The sequence below is a fragment of the Bombina bombina genome, chromosome 6, assembly GCF_027579735.1.
Source record: "Bombina bombina isolate aBomBom1 chromosome 6, aBomBom1.pri, whole genome shotgun sequence".
Taxonomy (NCBI): Eukaryota; Metazoa; Chordata; class Amphibia; order Anura; family Bombinatoridae; genus Bombina; species Bombina bombina.
This window is the reverse complement of record NC_069504.1, coordinates 725,278,827-725,295,843: the sequence shown is the minus strand read 5'-3', so window position 1 is coordinate 725,295,843 and position 17,017 is coordinate 725,278,827. Positions and strand designations below refer to the sequence as shown.

The 17,017-nt window shown below is 35.0% G+C and overlaps 1 protein-coding gene across 2 annotated transcripts in view; it reads left to right on the top strand.

Annotated features, from left to right (window-relative positions):
* S1PR5 (sphingosine-1-phosphate receptor 5) overlaps nt 1–17,017 on the top strand; it is a 44,160-nt gene that overhangs the window by 14,478 nt on the left and 12,665 nt on the right. Inside the window, exon 2 of one of the 2 annotated variants that reach the window (XM_053717924.1) lies at nt 10,701–10,885. The exons of the other annotated variant lie outside the window; for it this stretch is intronic. The gene's annotated coding sequence lies outside the window, so the exon portion shown is untranslated. The remainder of the gene's footprint in view (nt 1–10,700; nt 10,886–17,017) is intronic. 2 annotated transcript variants of the gene reach the window in all.

The following is a 17,017-nucleotide window of genomic DNA, read 5'->3' as shown; positions in this document are numbered from 1 at the left end:
GGGTTAATTAATACATTGGATTACATGCTTATTTAGTTCTTTATAACTGACATCTATCTTCCTTCATTTACTTATACTCCTCTATATTGAAGGATGAAGAAGAATAATCCTAACTACTTCACCTGTTTTTTTTTATATAAAACCTTTACTGACCCATAGCTATCTTATGAATACAACCCTGTAGGTCAAAAATGTAGCTAATTAGATTTCATTCTGGCTCAGTTGGCCCCATTTGGGCCTTGATAATAGCTACTTACATTGGCCTATATGAATCTACAAAATGAGGATTTCACTTAAATAAAATTGACTATATTTTTATGTTGCTTTTCATCATTTTACGTTGACAGTACAGTTGTTGGTAGACTAGCATCACTGAGATTTATTTGTCTTCATACTGTCAAAATGTTTTCCTTTTGTTAAATGTTTTTAATAATCTTCAAATAAAAGACTATTTAAAAAAATAAAAAGGTGATGGAAATCCAGAAAATCTATGACACATTTAAAATGTCAAGTTTTAATGGTTTTGAGAGTTGCCTTTTTTCTTTTTCTTTTTTTTTTTTTTTTTAATGAAAACAAGTTATCTAAAAATAATGAAATTACATAGACCTGCCATGAAAAAAACTTTAAATATTTTTACCTTGTCAAGCCAGTCAAATAATTTATCATTTGCATTGATATCAACATAGTGTAGGAGTCAAGTTCCAATTGTGATATTACTGATTATTGATCATGGAATGCCTGTAAAAACATTCTTGTACTGCAGCATAGCAAGTAAGATTTATAGCCTTCAGAATAAAGGTTCACACAAAAAAATGTTTCATAGTGTTTAAAATTTACACTGCTGTCTGTTACAATTGGTCTTCAATGTTTTTTTTTTTTGTTTGTTTTTTTTGGGGGGGGGGGGGGTTGCTACACAGTCTATATTTCTTCTTGTCTGATACTGCATCACCCATAGCAGGAACAATATACTTCATGCATTATATTTCTCTCATGTCTTTGTGTTTTACAATACCCTGCTGAAGTAGGAACATACTTCATGTACCATAGGCTCAGTGTCACCGTGCAGTGGGAGGCTCCATAGACCGTGTAGTATAAGGGGCTAAAGCTGTGTTTATATACATTCCTTCTGTGTTTCTCTGGCATTTTAAGTAAAAAAACTAGACAATTTTGTTTGGTGGTAGTGGGGAGTGTGTGTGTGTTTGGGGGAGGGGGGCTAGAGAAGAGCAACTAGGTGCACAACCTAAAATCTCTTTAAAACTTTTGTTGTATTGCAGGGACCAACAAATAACTGATAATAACGATAATGAGCCAAGAGTACTTGCCCACAACACACATTTTACATTTTAGTTCCACCCACAAAACAAAGGTGGGGCCCCAGTCCACAAGGTCTGTCCCGGAAAAACTCTGGGAAATGTTGTACTATGTAATAAAGGGAATGATACATTTATTTAAAACACACTACAATACTATGTAGCCAACACCATTGTTGCCCCCTGGTTTTGTGCACACACACACATGTACACATACAAACATATACTTACACAATTATATACATATATACATGCATGCACTCATATACACATGCACACACTTATATGCACTCATTCACATATACACATGCACACACATACATGCATGCACTCATATACACATGCACACGCATACATGCATGCACTCATATACACATGCACACACATACATGCACTCATACACATATATACATGCACACACATACATGCATGCACTCATACACATATATACATGCACACACATACATGCATGCACTCATACACATATATACATGCACACACATACATGCATGCACTCATATACACATACACAGACATATGCATGCACTCATACACATATATACATGCACACACATACATGCATGCACTCATACACATATATACATGCATGCACTCATATACACATGCACACACATACAGGCATGCACTCATATACACATGCACACACATACATGCACTCCTACGCATATATACATGCACATACATGCATGCACTCATACACATATATACATGCACACACATACATGCATGCACTCATACACATATATACATGCATGCACTCATATACACATGCACACACATACATGCATGCACTCATATACACATGCACACACATACATGCACTCATACACATATATACATGCACACACATACATGCATGCACTCATATACACATACACAGACATATGCATGCACTCATATACATATATACATGCACACACATACATGCATGCACTCATATACACATACACACACGTACACATGCACTCATACACATATATACATGCACACACATACATACATGCACTCATACACATATATACATGCACACACATAAATGCATGCTCTCATATACACATACACAGACATATGCATGAACTCATACACATATATACATGCACACACATACATGCATGCACTCATATACACATACACACACATACATGCATGCACTCATATACACATGTACACACTTATATGCACTCATTCACATATATACATGGACACACATACATGCATGCACTCATATACACATGCACACACATACATACATACATACACTCATACACATATATACATACACATACATACATGCACTCATATACACATGCACACACATATGTATGCATTCATATACATATATACATACTCACACACATATGCATGCACTCATATACATATACACATGCACACACATATGTATGCATTCATATACATATATACATACTCACACACATACATACATGCACTCATATACATATATACATGCACACACATACATCAGAATTGTTGTTGTTGACAGATTCTTGTAGGTGTCACATTTTATACTATTTACTATAATGCACAGAACTATGACATTATCCAGTATCATTTTTAACCTTGCATAGATTCTTAACTACATTGTTGCATTATTTTATTGTTAAAAATAAAATGTGTCTGAGCTGCAAAATCAGTTCACGGGGAGTCAATACTCATTTGTACTTGTTCAAAAATGTCACTGAGTACATCATCTGCCTGCCAGTACCTCCACTGTTGCTTTGACCCCCCCCCCCCCATGTACATCATCATAGTTAATAAAAATAATTATATAATTATATACATAATTACATTAATCCACTCCCTGTTTCACATTGTCTATGGGTAAATGTTTTTGTGGTCTTGGTTAAAGGTCATGTGATAGCATTTCAAGTGATTTCTCTTCCATGGCTAGATTTAAAGGGACATGCAGTGATGCAGCATAGCTTTAAAAAGCTGACCAGAAAATATCACCTGAACAAAAGAAGATATTTTACCTTAAACCTTCCTCAGAGGTCACATCCCATTGTAACATCCCATTGTTTAAGCAGCCAATCAAGATGATAGTCCTAGGACTTGCAAGGGGGTGTGCATCCGGGATGTGCAATTACAGTCATGTTATTTCCCTAATCAGTTTTTGGAAGTTTGCTGTGAAATCTCAGAAGATCACGGTAAAGCACTGTGCACTGCTGATGCTGATTGGCTATTAATTTTTTGGTCTAGGTCAAAGGTCATGTGATAGCATTTCACGTGATTTCATTTTCATGGTTAGATTTAATTATATAATTTGTTTAGCTTGTATGTAATGCATGCAGCTTCAGAACGGCATTTAAACAATGTTTTTAACTTCTTTATAGTGGGTTAAACGTAAATAAGAGTCAATAACAATCACTAAGAAAATTTAAAATGATCTGTCTACAAAAATATTCATAGACTTTAATGGTGAATTTTTGTAGAAAAATTATTAGATAAACGTTTCTATAGATTTGTAATTTTTGTAAAAGGTCTATCTGTAATTCAATAATTACACACTCTAATAAATTAGACTTATGCAAAAATTGCATTAGAATGTCACTTTTAGATCCTTTTACTCTTTTCACTTTTTGTTGAATACCCAGAAGCACTGTGTTTGAAGGAATATTTATGATGTGTGTGGTTAACAAGTTCAGTAAGTTTGTGCCTGTGCAAGTCCCGCACTTAAACTAACCAAAGGGTGTTACTCATAACTAAGGGCATGTGAAACATTAGCACGGGTGGGGTGAAATAAGAAACAGTTTATTAAAAGGTTATAAAGCATCAGAACACTTGGGTTGGTATACCACAGTGTGGGCATAACGTGCAGATGCTGTAGTCATGCTTAGTGGGTTTTATCGGCATAGTGCTGAGACTCTGCAATTACTCACAGACTTATTGCGGAGATGTCTACAGTTGCACACCATAGCCCTCTTTTTATATACAAGTGCATATATTTATATATATATATATATGTGTGTGCATAATTTACAAATTATTACAAAAAATCTGTATGGAGCTTGATGCCCTGTGTTTCTAAAGACCGCTGATCCATAACCTGTCTGCCTGCTCTGAGGCCACGGACAGAAATAAACCCGATCGCATATGATCGGGTTGATTGACACCCCCTGCTAGCGGCTGATTGGCTGTGAATCTGCAGAGGGCGGTATTGCACCAGCAGATCACAAGAACTGAAATCTGAATCTGAAATATCGGATCATGTCCGCTTGCACCATCATAAATAGGCCCCTAAATGTTAAAACACAGGATGGTTAAAAGGACAGAAAGTGTTACAGAGTAAAATCATGAGGGTGCCTGATGTCAAAGGCGTAAAAAGAGTGACAATAGCTAGTGTAAGAAAACAGACAAGGGAGAGATATAGCTATGCTTTTAGTATATACTAACATAAAGATATATATATCTTATATATATATATATATATATATCTTATTATATATATATCTTGTATGTATGTTATTATTTACCACACACGCTCGTAACCACTTTCAAATTTATTGATCCATTGTTAATACACAATACAGGAGGACATTGGCTCTCTGGTTCCCTTAAGTGCAGTTTCAAACTAACCAAGCTATAACGCTACAACGCTACTAACTTTACAGCTTACATACTGCATTAACTGGCATATTTTGTGATCACAATATGTAACTTCAATCAGTGGACGCACTGTTTCTTTTGCCAAGTAATATGAGCTCTCTTGTTTGTGCTTGGGGTAACGAATGATTATTGGGTATATATACAAGATGAATTGTATCAATTTTCTTTGTTTGTTTCATTATTGCATGTTTTTGCTTTATATTTAGTGAATAAATTATTCTGTTGCATCTTGACAACTGTGTTGCGTGTATGGCTTTGAGTGGTTCACAGTTCCAGAGAGTTTATACATTATTGCGACTTTATGTGTTTGTGCTGGATAGGGTTTACTGTGCTTGTCTTTTTCCAATTAATATATATATATATATATATATATATATATATATATATATATATATATCTCTGCTTGGTATCGAGATGTATGAACATGTGCATTTATGAATACAGGAAGAAAATATAAAAGTACCATATAGACAGCTACTTGCACACATATATGAACATATACATTTTTCTCAGTATACACACAGAAGGAAGATCAAACAATGGCATGGGGTGAACATAAGCTTAGCTATGTGTTTATGTATGGAAGGTGTAAAATATTAAATATAATTAACCATATGTATATTCCAAAAAGTTTTAGAAATGTGTCAAGAATCCAGTGTCAGCATCTAGTGCGCTATTTAAAGGGTTCAAGTGCAATATAATTTTCATTTCAAATGTTTTTCTTTCTAGGGAGTTTTTGAAGTTGCCTCTGAGAATATTGATTTTGAAGTTTTGGATGAAGGGGTCAGTCTAGGTGAAATGGCGACCAGCAGGACTGCAGTATTTGGTTTCACAGTGATTTTTGATTGAGTGTCTGTGCACGTTCCTTTGAAATTGTAGTTTTTGGCTTGTTTCTCCAATATAACATCCCACTTCACATGCAGTGTATCATGTATGTATTTATATATGATTATGACACTTTAATGTTGTAAGATGTATTGTGTTTTGCTGTGCTGTTTTCACAAATGTGACGACATAGTTTGCATAGAGTTTATTGCAGCGCTTGGTGCTTCTGAGTGTTTTCTGTGGGCCATTTTCTGTTTAAGGTTAGGTGGTTGTCTGAATGCCATGATTGGGAGTTGTGGAAAGAGTTTTTTTAGTGTGGGATCCTCTGTGAGTAGTGGCTGTAAGTCTTTTATAATTTTTCGTGTCCCCTCTAGAACAGGGTTGTACTTAACTACTATTGGCATATGTATATTCTTCTTCTTCCTGTATTGTAATAGGTGTTCATGTGGGATATTTAGGGCAGAGTAATTTGTTCTTTTGTTTGAATGATTGGGACAGAGTGATAAGGTGTTTATCACGATCCTTGATATCTGAACAACTTCTGTGATATCTGGTAGCCTGGCTGTAGATTATTTATTTTAAAGTGGGAGCTAGAGCATGGCGTTAGCTGCATCTGTCGGTTTCCTATATACAGATGAGTGCAGTTTGCAATTTGTGATGGATATTGTTGTATCAAGGAAGCTGATAAAGTCTTTAGAAAAACTCATTGTAAGTTTGATTTTCAAAGACAGACAAACGGACAAACAGACAGATGAACTGACAAACAGACAGATGAACTGACAAACAGACAGATGAAGGGACAAACAGACAGATGAACTGACAAACAGACAGATGAACTGACAAACAGACAGATGAACTGACAAACAGACAGATGAACGGACAAACAGACAGACTCATGGACAAATAGATTAGATAGATTGATAGATAAATTGATAGATAGTGAGGTTGTGGTTAGGGTGACTCAGGGCACATTTTCAATAATTATGTAAGTGTGGCTCCCTTTCGCACCTTCATGTGCACTTATTTGCAGTTGCTCTTATGTCATTCACTCATCTTGCTGGCAGGGCCCCCTCTGGATGTATATGGTGGCTTCAGCCCAGTGGTTTGCAGCCAGCATCTAGCTAAAGTTTCTATTGCTGCTACATAATGGCTGGACAGAGGTGCACTGGAGGATACAGTGCCATTGCTCTTTATATAGTGCCCAGAGGCAATAACCAGCTTCCCTTGGTCTTTTCCAGACCACCATTCCTACATGTTAGCCAAAACCATACACCAGTTACAGCGTTAGCAAACACCTTACACCTGTTACAGCGTTAGCAAACACCTTACACCTGTTACAGCGTTAGCAAACACCTTACACCTGTTACAGCGTTAGCAAACACCTTACACCTGTTACAGCGTTAGCAAACACCTTACACCTGTTACAGCGTTAGCAAACACCTTACACCTGTTACAGCGTTAGCAAACACCTTACACCTGTTACAGCGTTAGCAAACACCTTACACCTGTTACAGCGTTAGCAAACACCTTACACCTGTTACAGCGTTAGCAAACACCTTACACCTGTTACAGCGTTAGCAAACACCTTACACCTGTTACAGCGTTAGCAAACACCTTACATCTGTTACAGCGTTAGCAAACACCTTACACCTGTTACAGCGTTAGCAAACACCTTACACCTGTTACAGCGTTAGCAAACACCTTACATCTGTTACAGCGTTAGCAAACACCTTACACCTGTTACAGCGTTAGCAAACACCTTACACCTGTTACAGCGTTAGCAAACACCTTACACCTGTTACAGCGTTAGCAAACACCTTACATCTGTTACAGCGTTAGCAAACACCTTACACCTGTTACAGCGTTAGCAAACACCTTACATCTGTTACAGCGTTAGCAAACACCTTACACCTGTTACAGCGTTAGCAAACACCTTACACCTGTTACAGCGTTAGCAAACACCTTACACCTGTTACAGCGTTAGCAAACACCTTACATCTGTTACAGCGTTAGCAAACACCTTACACCTGTTACAGCGTTAGCAAACACCTTACACCTGTTACAGCGTTAGCAAACACCTTACACCTGTTACAGCGTTAGCAAACACCTTACACCTGTTACAGCACAAAGTGCTAGAGATGGGGGTCACAGCATACAGAGTACTGCTGCCCAGGGATAAAACAATAGGGAACCTACAAGAGAGCAGCCCATATCCACATTTTGGCAAACCAACCAGGTGATGATTACAACAAGGTTCTTTTCTTCTCAAATTTATAGTGGATGACCAGTAAAAGTTTTTATAGATGAGGTTGTGATCAGAACCAAGAACTATATAGAAGCGGAGTACACATGATTACCCAGTCTAAGGTATAGGGGTCACTAATTAGTGACAACATCAAATCCTATTGATTAAATAATTAAATATTTAGGTTTATGTGTACACAAATAGATTATGGTTGGGAGAGCACGCGGGGGTGGGGGGGGGGGGACAACTATGTAGAGGAGGCGACTGTCCCCAGCTACCCCTACAGATGCTCATGGATACTTTATTTTTTTTACATTTGATTTACTGGACAGCCTATATTGTATATAGAGCTGAGGTTTCTGCTCCTCCTTATCATATCACTTTTCATTAAAGGGACATGAAACCCAAGTTTTTTCTTTCATGATTCACACAGAGCATACAATTTTAAACAACTTTCTAATTTACTTCTATTATCTAATTTGTTTCATTCTCTTGGTATCATTTGTTGAAGTAGCAGCAATGCACTAATGGTTTCTAACTGAACTCATGGGTGAGCCAATCACAATTGATATATATATATATATATATATATATATATATATATATATATATATATATATATATATGCAGCTACCAATCAACAGCTAGCACCTAAGTTCTCTGCTGCTCCTGAGCTTTCCTAGATAAAGCTTTCAGCAAAGGATAACAAGAGAAGGAAGCAAATTAAATAATAGAAGTAAATTTGAAAGTTGTTAAAAATTGTAGATTTGCATTATCAAAAAATGTATAATAAAGAGACAATACAAAACACAATGTTATATAAAAAATAAGCAAAACTATACATTGTTACAAAAACACTCCCAGATAGGCTATATAAATTGATCATGTACAAAACATATACAAAGAAAAATCTAGAGTACAATAATTTTGACTTTAGTGTCTCTAACATTTTAACATTCTTATTCTTTTTAGTTTTCTCACAAAAACACTGTACAGGTGCAATATTCATTATCAGCAGGAGTGTTTTAAAAGTATTTTTTAAAAAAAAAAAAAAGCTTTATTGGGAAATGAGCATCACATTACATATATAGATAAAAATAAACTGTACATTGTCAGATATCAAGAACAGTATATATATATGCTTAAATGCCCAGGTTAACTGCATAGTATTCAAGATACAGAAAAAAGAATAGAATAAGATAAGGTCCATTGACCAACGGTAGGAGAATACTAGTGTAGCTATTCCATGCTATAAAGGGACATGAAAAAGGTGGGAAAAGATGGTGAAACTGAACCAATATCTGATAAGAAAAGTCAGTCGACAAGAATAGTCAGGGGAGGGAGCAGGAAAAAAAGGGGGGAACGTGGTGAGGGAGGGGGAAAGAGGGGAAAAAAATAAAAAACACACACACATAACCCCGGTACAGGTCCCTTTGTTCTGGAGGTTCTTTTAGGTCTATTTAATCATTTTCTATTGATCCGGTTTTACAAGTATTTGAACCCCAATTTGCAACTAATATAGTAGGGATATTTGTTTGATATTTAAAAACATGTTTTGAATCACAGCCCTTTAATCCTTCAGTAACAGTAAGTTTTATTTTATGCTGTTTTGTAGGATTTGTGGCAGTTGTAGGCCATTGTTGTGTATGTTGGCTATTAATAAATCCATAGGCAAAAGAAACATTACATTAACGTCAGAGTTTGAGTTCTCTCCTCAAATGATAAACATCAGGAAATTCCTGGCTTTAAATGCTCCCTAAAGGAAATTCTGAACTGAAACTCTATGTCCTGCCCTCATACACTGCATGCAGGAAAAGTGAAAATAGACTCCATCTCCTAACCAAATAGATAAGAAAAAAGATTTATTTACAAAGATTTAAGGGAGATCATAATTTAGAATTGAAAATTTCTGTTAGGATGTACTTAAAGCAAGGAATTTCCAACGCAAGCTTAAATATGTCTTGATTTTGTGTAAAAATGTGCTTTGTACCACACTCCCTAAAGAGTCCAAAAGTCCTGGGATTTGCAAATGGTGAAAATAAAATAACTGGTATATGGAATTTGCAGCATCTTAAAAACTAATGTTACAGATTTTGCTTTTTGTTTTTGGCTTCTCTAGGGAGTGTAGAACAAAGAACAATTTTTATACAAAAACAAGTGGTGTTAATGCCCTTTTAAATTTTTACTATTAATAAATATTGTTTCATATTGTATTTGCCAGTGTGATTGTGTCAGGAGGGGGTGCAGTAAGAAGATGAATTCTAGACAATAAACTTTTATTGTCACTACATAAGGGTCATGAAGGACATTTCAGGCCCACAATTGGCCTTAGTCATGTCAGGAGGGTGTGTGGTCACAGGTGTATAGTGGGCAGGATTATAGTAATTGGTGTGCCCATCTGGGTTGGGCTAAGGGAAGTTCTGCACATTAGAATTAGGACTGTCCCTATTAAATAGGGACAGTTGGGAGGTTCTCACCATGAATGCTCCAATTTGAAAAACAATTTTTCAGTCTTCTAATGCCAATATATAATGCAATTGCAATAAAGGTGGAGGTCATAGCACTACAGTATTGGGACTCACACTAAAAGCAGCACTGGTTATGTACCCACAAATTATCTTCCTCTAATTTTTTCTTAAAATGTTTCTGATCGGTTTCTTCTATTTCCTTTTTAGGGGTGAATATTTCAACCTTTGCAAATTACTTTACTGTTGCAAGTTACTGCAGCGTCTTCCATTAATTTCAGCAAAGCATAACTCCTTCTGGGATATTACCATCCAGTCATCAACAGGATTTCAACAGCATTATTGGCTCCTCCACAAACGCTGATCATCCTTTAGCATCAATTTTTGCTTAAAATGTAAGTGTAATCAGAATGTTGAGGAGTCGCTTATTTTATGAAGCCATTGGTTGATTTTGGCTTGTTTATAAGTGGATCCAAAATGTTAAAAGCCACAACTAACATTGTAGTAGCTATTTAGAAAGGTGGGAGCCATTTTAGAAATAATGAATTTATTTGACTTTCTGTGTTAACTTGAACTCAGATATGAACGTAATGTTTTGGTCATTTCCCTATTTTATTTCTAAAGAATAATAATAAATAAAAATATATTCAATCTCTTAGGTGTGGTGCATTGCAGCCTAGTGGTTAAAATGACCCAAGCCCAGAACTTTCTATATATAGATGCACACAACTACTATTTTAGGTGAGCTAAAATATTTGTGTAAACTTGAGTTGTTTTTGGTTAAACTCTGATATAGATATATACAAAAGAAAACTATTAGTATTTTTAAGTGTCATTTGAAACTGTGATCTTTAACATAGCAGTTTGATTATTAGGATGTAGGAGTTGACATTCTATCATAGACACAATTATATACAGGTGGCCCTCGGTTTACAACGGTTCAATTTGCACCGTTTCAGAATAACAACCTTTTTTTCAGTCATGTGACTGCTATTGAAAATCATTGAGAAGCAGTGTGGAGCTGTCCGCTTGTGTTGCAGCAAATATATGCAAGCCAAGCAAGCTGAAATTAATCAGTTTAACTGAACCTGAGCTATCGAGCAGCATGCAAAGGAACAAGATCTTCCTGTCTATAAATTAGTCCAGATTGGAATGCATAGAAAGAACTGTTTGCAGAAAAATGCAAGTAAAGTCTGTGTTGTGTGATTATTTTATTAGGTTTATAATGCTGTTTAGCATTTAAAGTCTTCATTTCAAAGCTTTAAAAATAATGTATTAGGTGTTACTTATGACAATTTTGAGAGGGGCCTGGAACCTAACTCCCTCACTTCGAATTGACTTACGTTATAAACTGGGTTTCAATTTACAACGGTTTCGATTTACAACCATTCCTTCTGGAACCTAACCCCGGCGTAAACTGAGGGCTACCTTGTACATGCCTTTTTCTGATTGGTGGGTATACATCACGCATTCACTCAAGCTATATGTTTCAACCTTCTTGGGTAACATTAGTTAAGTGCAACGTATCCCTTTTGGCACAATAAGCAAGAGGTCAAAGTAGTTTAACCTATAACCTCTAGTTAGACAAATCCTAAAGGTAATTTACATACTGATAAAGAATGTTAATGATGTCCAGTTGAGCAGTTTAGAATGGACACTTCTATGTCTATCTAAAGAGCAAACAGTTTTCCTAATAATAATTGAAACTCAAAAATCCTATGCATCTAGTTCTTTTTTAAGAGCCCCATAAGTAAGGTGCAGTCTATACCTTTAGGCACACAAGACCATAGGTCTGCTTTTGGATTACCACATACCCTTCATGGAGGCAAATTCCAAGGGTTATTGCTATGCATAAACAATATTAGAAATACAAACTGATCCAGAATGTGGTATTCATTAGTATTCTTGTGCCAGAGCAGAAGACAGTCAAAAACAGCAATGTAATGTTAGATGCAATTTCTAGCTACAGTAAGCAACTAACCAATCAAAACACAGCATGGTCAAAGGGCAAGTTTATATACATTTATATTTAGCTAAGGTGAATTTGACTTGTTTTTCATGCAGTCTCATTTGTTGTGTTAATCTGCTTCTTTCCTCTCAAAAGTAATCATAAGTAAATATGATCATTACAATCTAATCGTAACTGTTAAAGTCACATGAAACCCCCCAAAAATATTTTATGATTCAGATAGGAAATACAATTTTAAACAACCTTCCAATTCACTTCTTTTATTTAATTTGCTTCCTTCTCTTGTTATCCTTTGCTGAAAGGTTTATATAGGCAAGCTCAGGAGCAGCAGAGAACCTAAATTCTAGCTGTTGATTGGTGGCTGCATATATATATATACATAGATTGTGATTGGCTCACCCATGTGTTCAGTTAGAAACCATTAGTGCATTACTGCTTTTTCAACAAATGATACCAAGAGAATTAAATAAATTAGATAATAGAAGTAAATTAGATATATGCCCAGAGGCAGAACTTTTCTTTACTTTCTGCAATGAGATTTTTTTTAGTGAAAATTTTTCTCCATGTCATTTTTAAATAACATATAAATTTAAATTAGAGAGTTACACTAAGGGACCAGTTCAAGTGCAATGTGTTAGTTAACTGAAGAATAAAGCATTGCAAATTAGCTGCATACAAACATTTTTTTTTTTTTTAAAATGTCTTGAATAAATCTGTTTCCTTTTATCTTGCTCTAACATAGAAATGTAGTAATAAAAAAGATGCAATGCTCATACTAACGTCTTAAATTCAGAATAAACAGCTTTGCAGACTGGGAAAGGCTAGGGGGCGGATTTGAAAAAATCTCTGAGAGCTAGGCAACAAGCAATGTGCTGTTGCTTTGCAGAGCTACTGCATATTTGACTGATCACTTCAAACAGCACTTTGCTTTGGATGCACTGTGTTAAGGAAAACTTACACACTGCAACCAGAGCACAGCTCTGTTTGAAGAGCACTCTCTAATGTGGAGCAGTACTACAAAGTTCAAGCGCTAACAGTTCCTGCATGTGTTCTGTTCTTTCTGCAGACATGCTGCATTTTCTGCGATGACATCTCAGATCACTGTATGTTCTGCCTTGGGGGAAATATGTTTAAAATTGTATTCTCTATCTGAATCATGAAAGAAAAGTTTTGGGTTTCATATCCCTCTAATGTTGGATTTATTTAAAAAAACAACAAACAAAAAACAACAACTAGTAGCTGCTCATATCAGATAGATCTATCTAGACCATTTGTACAGCCAGCTTTTGGTATTCCCAAAATTAGTAATTTATAAGACTCTTAAATTATTGATCACATGTATTTACTTGTGTAAGGTATGTCTTATCTTGCAACATTTTAGGGCAAATTGTTTGTATCTGAAAATGTTACAGAAATAAAAGCTTAAGTAACTAATTTAATTAAAGACACCAATATAAGGCTATTTTATTGTTTATGGATTTAAATAATTGACAATGGTGCATGTCACACCCCCTAATCCCACATATTAAACAAAAAGCAGACATTAAATGGACACTGAACACAAATGTTTTCATTCATGATTCAGATATAGCATGCAATTTTAAGCATCTTTCTATTTACTCCTATTATCAAATTGCCTTCATTCTCTTGGTATCTTTATTTGAAAAGCAAGAATGTAAGTTTAGATGCCGGTTCATTTTTGGTGAACAACCTGGGTTGTTCTTGCTGATTGGTAGATACATTCACCCACCAATAAACAAGTGCTGTCCAGTGTTCTGAACCAAACATTGGCGGGCTCCTTAGCTTAGATGCCTTCTTTTTAAAATAAAGATAGCAAGAGAACGGAAAAAAAAAATTAATAATAGGAGTAAATTAGAAAGTTGCTTAAAATTTCATGCTCTATCTGAATCACGAAAGATAAAAATTGGGTTCAGTGTCCCTTTAACAAAGAATACTTTTTAGATGCTCTGCTGCAGTGCAACTTTGTGCAACCTAATAAAGCTGCCTGCTCTGCCTTATAAAAGCTCCGGCTCCGCTTAATTGTTTAAGATTTACTTACAGCACTTCAGTAACTAGTTATAATATTTTGTTCTATAAGAAAATAATTACAGAGAACAAACATTCTGAGGTAAATTTCAGAGCACAAGAAAGAGGGAAATTAATAACGATATTTGCTGTGTGGAGCTATTCTTTAATTTTAGTAGTTATTAGATAATTAGATCTAAATGGGTTAAAAGGAAACTTTCCCTTTTTGTGTTTCATGAAGTTGAGTTATTAACCTGGCAGCAAGTTGGGGCATGTTTCACATCTATTACAGAGTGTGAGATACTTCATGAGAATTCACAGTTACCCGCAGGAAAGGATTCCTATAAAACACACTCAGTATAATTTGTATTTGCTGTACACTATTTTCTTTGTACTTTTTAAGTCCACATATATCAATTCATTAACAGGGTAAAAACTAAGATAAGGAAACAAAAAGACAAACTCAAAATGAAATCAGCAGGAAGATATGGAAGTTTTTAGTTTCTGTTTTATTTGTTCCTTTTTTTTATGCTTACTCAGCCATCCATTAATTACAGTCTGTTCTTTTCAATGCTGTTTTAACAATCCGCAAGGCAGGATTACCAATGATTCTTCTGCCCCTCCCTCTCATTGTGCGTGTTTCACTTTTTTTTTTTTTTACAAGTTTTATCTCTTTAGGGCAGAATTCTCTTCACCAATATTTCCTTCCTTCTTTGTTTTGTCTGTTTGTCTGTATATGAGAGTATAATTTATGCCTGGACAGGATCCCCCTCAGCTCATAGTAGGTAATTTTAACTATTTCTAAGACACCAACATCATACGCAGAGCTACACATGGTAAATTACATAGATGAGACAGACATTATATTAACAAAACTTAAAGGGACAGTAAATTCAAAATTAAACTTTCATGATTCAGAAAGAGCACGCAATTTTAAACAACTTTCCAATTGACTTCTATGATCATATATTCTTTTTTCTCATGGTATCGTTTGTTGAAGACTTAAAGGGTCAGTCAATACCAGAATTTTGTTGTTTAAAAATATAGATAATTTCTTAATTACCCATTCCCCAGTTCTTCATAACCAACACAGTTATAATAATACACATTTTACCTCTGTAATTACCGTGTATCTAAGCCTCTGCAAACTGCCCCCTTATTTCAATTCTTTTTACAGACTTGCATTTCAGCCAATCAATGGTGACTCCTAGGTAACTTCACGTGCGTGAGCTCAATGTTATCTATATGGCACACATGAACTTACACCCTCTAGTGGTGAAAAACTGTTAACATATTTCAGATTAGAGGTGGCCTTCAAAGTCTAAGAAATTAGCATATGAGCCTACCTAGGTTTAGCTTTCAACTAAGAATTCCAAGAGAGCAAAGCAAAATTGATGATAAAAGTAAATTGGAAAGTTGTTTAAAATGACTTGCCCTATTTGAATCATGAAAGTTTATTTTGATAGGAGATCAGGAGCATGTCTCTATAGCAGTCTATGGCAGCAGTGTTTGCAACTATGTATAACATTGCTATAAACAATGCTGCAAACACAGCTTCCAGATGTCTTAAGACACTTGCACGTTCCTGAGCTTATCTAGGATTACTCTTTACAAAGGATAATAATAGAACTAAGCAAAATTGATAATATAAGTTAATTGGAAAGTAGTTTAAAATCACATGCTCTATCTGAATCGTCAAAGTTTAATTTTGGCTTTACTGTCCCTTTAAAGGGAAACCATACTATAAAAAATTGTTTACCCTTAATGTGTTCCAAATATTTGAAATGCTGTCATCTATTGTTGAAATGCCCATAACAATATAGGTGGATACAACAGGCAAAACGTGCTATTTCAAATAACAAAATAAAGGTAAAGAGTATGTTTGCAAACAATTAAATGCACTCCAACAGGATAAATGGACCGTTGGAAACACATTAAAGTGTACTTTACCTTTAGAGACGGAAATATTAAAATATTTAAAAATTATTTTAAATTATTATACATTCTGTAAAATATGTATTAATTTAAAAAATTACAGTATGTAAAATAATTTGTAATAATTTTTATTAATATTTTTTAATATTTGAACAACGCGTATTGAAGTTAGCAATTTTTCATATGCGTTAACCCGACACCATGTTAGACCTAAATTGTGAACCCCAAATCACATTATGCAAATTTTAAATTCAACATTGTGATGTGATGTACATTCAATTTTCATCACATAGAAACATATGTGTAATTTTTATTATTAAATATATATTTATATTTATATCTGATAATGCTAATGTAAAATAGATATCTATACCTATATATCTATAGGAATAGATATACAGGTATGGGTGTATACAGATAGATATAGAGATAGGTATTTACAATAAAAATTAAATTGTTTCGTATGTGAAGAACATTGGAATGTGAAATATGAGTAATGTCTGTTGGATTAGTGCGCAAGCGATAGGTGTTAGTTTTTTTTTCTTCTTCTGCACTCTCTATTGACTTCTATGGGGAGAATACGTTAACACGTTTGCGA